The sequence below is a fragment of the Sapajus apella genome, unplaced genomic scaffold (assembly GCF_009761245.1).
Source record: "Sapajus apella isolate SASKATOON/1434 unplaced genomic scaffold, GSC_monkey_1.0 scaffold16, whole genome shotgun sequence".
Classification (NCBI taxonomy): Eukaryota; Metazoa; Chordata; class Mammalia; order Primates; family Cebidae; genus Sapajus; species Sapajus apella.
The window spans coordinates 18093445-18098998 of record NW_022436956.1 but is presented as its reverse complement, the minus strand read 5'-3'; the positions used below and the strand labels follow the sequence as shown (position 1 = coordinate 18098998).

The 5554-nt window shown below is 43.7% G+C and overlaps 1 pseudogene; it reads right to left on the bottom strand.

The window, feature by feature from the left end:
* Nucleotides 1-1660: 1660 nt before the first annotated feature.
* LOC116556437 overlaps nucleotides 1661-5554 on the bottom strand; it is an 8576-nt pseudogene continuing 4682 nt past the window's right edge.

The window sequence follows — 5554 nt, the reverse complement described above, 5'->3', positions numbered from 1 at the left end:
AAAAAAAAAAAAAAAAAAAAAAAAAAAATAGTGCTTGGTACAAAATTGTTTCTCTGTAAAGTGACTGCTGAAATTATTATAATTATTAATCTACTGTAGCATTTTTAAGTTGAACTTGCATTTCATGTATGGCCGTCAGTCTAACTAGACTGCAATCTCCAAAAAGTCAGAAACCATACATGTTTAGTTCACAACTCTATATCCAGCATGTAACATTGTGCCTGAAAAAAAAAATTATGTAAATGTAAACATTTTCTGGAGACAAATACAAAACATTACTGAAAAACCTAAAAGAAGACATATGTCATGTACATCAATGAAGCTAATATTGAAAAAAACCTGCCTCAAAAAAAAGAAATGACCCTTAAGCTGCATAAGAACTACAAATAATTTCCCCAGCTGGGCAAGGTGGCTTACACCTGTAATCCCAGCACGTTGCGAGGTTGAGGCAGGTGGATCACCTGAGGTCAGGAGTTCGAGACCAACCTGACCAATATGGTGAAACCCCATCTCTACTAAAAATACAAAAATTAGCTGGGCGTGGTGGCATGAGCCTGTAATCCCAGCTACTCGGGAGGCTGAGACAGAATAGCTTGAACCAGGGAGGCAGAGGTTGCAGTGACCCACGATAGTGCCACTGCACTCCAGCCTGGGTAACAGAGGGAGATTCCATCTCAAAATAATAATTTCCCCAAAAAGGTAGTTCAATCTCTTTCTGTCCCCAAGACAGGTAGGAAGCTTTATATTTTTTCTCTGCCACTATTCTTTCTAACAGGTCTCAGGTAAAATAAAGCCTTTTTTCCTTTTTTTTTTTTTTTTTTTTTTTTTTTTTTTGAGGGGGATTTTCTCTTGTTGCCCAGTCTGGAGTCCAATATGCAATCTTGGCTCTCTGCAACCTCTGCCTCCCAAGTACAAGCGATTCTTCTGCCTCAGGCTCCTGAGTAGCTGGGATTACAGGCATGTGCCACCAAGCCCAGCTAATTTTTGTATTTTTAGGAGAGTCGGGGTTTCTCCATGTTGGTCAGGCTGGTCTCAAACTCCTGACCTCAGGTGATTCATTCACCTCAGCCTCCCAAAGTGCTGGGATTACAGGTATGAGCTACTGTGCCTAGCCAATAAAGCCTTTTAAAAACTGCCTGCCTGCTCTTGCCAGTTCTATTCAACTTGGTCCTAGAGGTTCTAGATATGGCAATTAGACAAGAAAAATAGATAAAGTTGGCTGGGTACAGTGGCTCTTGCCTGTAATCTCAGCACTTCGGGAGGAGAAGGCAGGTGGATTGCTGGAGCCCAGGAGTTCAAGACCAGCCTGGCAACATGGCGAAGCCCCATCTCCACCAAAAATACAAAAAAATTAGCCAGGCGTGGTGGCATGTTCCTGTTGTCCCAGCTACTCAGAAAGCTGAGGCAGGAGGTGTGCTTCTGTGTGTGTGTGTGTGTGTGTGTGTGTGTGTTTAGAGCAGAGTCTCACTTTGTTGCCCAGGCTGGTCTAGAACTCTCAAGCTCAAGCAGTTCTCCTGCCCCAGCCTCCCAAAGTACTGGGATTGCATGGGTGAGTCACCATGCCCAGCCCAAAAATCTTTTCTATCGCATGCATTCTTCTACGCTGTGTATAGCTGTGCTCACAGAAATGGCTTCTTTTACTTCTCCAGTACAGAGGAATTCAGTTGTATATAAATTTGAAACTGCTCAACAGCTGAGGGAGACTGGAAATGTTAGGTCCATACCCTAGTCCATTGTTATACAATTCAAACAATGGTGCAACTATGACTTTGTAATTTTTAGAGATTGCAAACAAGGCTTTTTCTTGAAGTTGAGCCAGAAACAACTTCTTATGTTCCTTAGTCTTTGTAATATGTGCAGAAATATATGGATGCTGAGGAGCTTCAAAGTTTGATCTCCACCAGTTACCAATGCAGTCATCAATGACTCAGTCTTGCATCTTGCAGAACTCCACCTTGATGACCCAGTATCCCAGTCATTAAGCATTTAGTGCTTCAGCTTCATCTTCTCCTGGGTTAAGTTCACCATCAGGTAATTTTTTCTTTTTTCCTTGAGACAGAGTCACCCAGGCTGGAGTGCAGTGGTGCAATCTCTGCTCACTGCAACCCCCCTCTGCCTCCCAGATTCAAGCGATTCTCTGGCCTCAGCCTCCCAAATAGCTGGGACTACAGGCACATGCTGCCATGCCTGGCTAATTTTGCATTTTTTTTTTTTTTTTGAGACAGAGTTTCGCTCTTGTTACCCAGGCTGGAGTGCAATGGCTCGATCTCGGCTCACCGCAACCTCCGCCTCCTGGGTTCAGGCAATTCTCCTGCCTCAGCCTCCTGAGTAGCTGGGATTACAGGCACGTGCCACCATGCCCAGCTAATTTTTTGTATTTTTAGTAGAGATGGGGTTTCACCATGTTGACCAGGATGGTCTCGATCTCTTGACCTTGTGATCCACCTGCCTCGGCCTCCCAAAGCGCTGGGATTACAGGCTTGAGCCACCGCGCCCGGCCCTAATTTTGCATTTTTATAGAGATGGGCTTTCCCCATGTTGACCAGGCTGATCTTGAACTCTTGACCTCAAGGTATCCACCTGCCTCGGCCTCCCAAAGTGCTGGGATTACAGGCATAAGCCATGGCACCTGGCCTACCACCAGGGCCTTCACCAATCTAGCTTTCACCTGCCTCCTGACCTTTACCAACTTGAGGAAAGTTGCTCCCAGCTGTCGCAGTAATACATAGAGTAGGCAGGCCAGTGCTCGTGAACAATCAGAATCTCCTACATTCCTCCTTATTTCAAGTTTATCCAATTCTTCCCTTATTTGCTGAAATCTGACTGAACAGAGCTGTCTTTCTCATATGGGGGCTCTATCGTACCAAAAGTATAATTGATAGCGGGGAGCAGTGACTCACACCTATAATCCCAGCACTTTGGGAGGCTGAGGTGGAAAGGTCACCTGAGGTCAGGAGTTCAAGACCAGCCTGGTCAACATGGCAAAACCCCATCCCTACTAAAATACAAAAATTAGCTGGGTGTGGTGGCACACATCTGTAATCCCAGCTACTTGGGATGCTGAGGCAAGAGAATCACTTGAACCCAGGAGGCAGAGGTTGCAGTGAGCCAAAATTGTGCCACTGTATTCCAGCATGGGCAACAGAGCAAGACTCCTTTAAAAAAAAAAAAAAAAGGCTGGGCTCAGTGGCTTGCGCCTATAATCCCAGCACTTTGAGAGGCTAAGGCAGGCGGATCACAAGGTCAAGAGATCGAGAACATTCTGGTCAATGCGGTGAAACCCAGTATCTACTAAAAATACAAAAAATTCGCTGGGCGTGGTGATGCTCGCCTGTAGTCCCAGCTGCTGGGGAGGCTGAGGCAGGAGAATTGCTTGAACCCAGGAGGCAGAGGTTGCAGTGAGCCGAGATCACGCCACTGTACTCCAGCATGGCGTCAGAGCAAGACTATGTCTTTAAAAAAAAAAAAAAAAGTATAATTGATAATAGGATACAGGTTGATGGTGTGCTCCAGGGTGAGGGGCTTGGTCTGCTGGATGTACTTGTTCCTGACCTAATTGGTCTCCTCCTCTGTGACCAGCTAGTCTGTGAGTGATTAGGCGGTAGGTACCACAGACATGCTGGTGATGGGCAGAAAAGTGAAGCCAGGGGAGACTTTTTTCACATAGGCAACAGTTTTCTGCAACACCCTCAGCTGCAACCATTGCACATGCTTAATCTGTGTGATCTGATATGTGGAAAAACCCTAAGGAATACATTAAAAAAACACTTGAACTAATAAGTGAGTTCAGCAAAGTTGTAAGCTATAAGATCAACATACAAAAATTAATTATATTTTTACATACAAGCAGTGAAAATTTCTATGTGCAATCAATGAAAATTCTGAGAATAAAATAAAGAAAATAAGTCTATGTATTTTCTCAAGAAAAAATTATTTAAAAAAGGAAATCTATGTATAATAACATCAAAAAATAAAATACATAGATATACATTTAACAAAAGAAATATAAAACTTGTACACTGGGCTGGGCACAGTGGCTCACACCTGTTATCCCAGCACTCTGGAAAGCCAAGACAGGTGGATCACTTGAGGTCAGGAGTTTGAGACCAGCCTGGCCAATGTGACGAAACCCTGTCTCTACTAAAAACACACAAAAATTACCCAGGCGTGGTGACTCATGCCAGTAATCACAGCTGAAGTTGGAGAATCGTTTGAACCCAGGAGGTGGAGGTTGCAGTGAACTGAGATTGCACCATTGCACTCCAGCCTGGACAACAAGAGCAAGACTCTGTCTCCAAAAAAAAAAAAAAAAAAAAAACTTGTACACTGAAGAGAACAAAACATTGTTAAATAAATTAAAGAAGATCTAAATAAACGGAAAGACATCCTGTGTTCATGAATTAAAAGACATAATATTAATATGGCAATACTCAAATTGATCTACAAATGCAATGCAATCCCTAGCTAGCAAAATTCTAATTGGCTTTTTTTGCAGAAATTGACCAGTTGATCCTAAAATTCATATGAAAACATAAAGGACCCACACTAGCTCAAACAACCTTTAAAAAAGAAACAAAACAAAAAATAATAATTAGGCTGGGCGTGGTGGCTCACACCTGTACTCCCAGCACTTTGGGAGGCCGAAAAGTGTGGATCACCTGAAGTCAGGAGTTTGAGACCAGCCTGGCCAACCAGTGAAACCCCGTCTCTACTAAACAAAAAATTAGCCAAGTGTGGTTGCAGACGCCTGTAATCCCAGCTACTCAGGAGGCTGATGCAGGAGAATCGCTTGAACACAGGAGGTAGAGGTTGCAGTGAGCCGAGCTCGCACCACTGCACTCCAGCCTGGGCAATAAGAGCAAAACTCCATCTCGGAAAAAAAAAAATTAAAATAAAGATTTAAAAAAAGAAGAAGAACATAGGCCAGGTACAGTGGCTTACTCCTATAATCTGAGTGCTGTGGGAAGCCAAGACAGGAGGATTTCTTGAGGCCAGGAGTTTAAGACCAACCTGGACAACAAAGTTAAATTCTATCTCTAACAAAAAAAAGTTTTTTTAATCAGCTAGGCATGGTGGTACACACCTGTGATCCAAGCTACTCAGAAAGCTGAGGTGGGAGGATCGGGTGAGCCTAGGAGATCAAGGCTACAGTGAGCCATGACACTCCAAATTGAGTGATAGAGTGAGACCCTGTCTCTCAGAACTAAAAACAAACCAGGTACAGTGGTTTACACCTGTAATTCCAACACTTTGGGAGATCAAGGCAGGCAGATCACTTAAAGTCAGGAGTTTGAGACCAGCCTGGCCAACATGGCAAAACCCCATCTCTACTAAAAACACATGAAACAATTAACCAGGCATGTTAGCACATGCCTATAATCCCAGCTACTCGGGAGGCTGAGACAGGAGGATCCCTTGAGCCTGGGAGGCACCACTGCACTCCACCCTGGGTGACAGAGGGAGACTCCATCTCAAAACTAGAATAAAAATAAAATAAGAGTGAGGATGGAGAACTCATACTTTCCAATTTTAAAACTTACCATAATATTGCAGT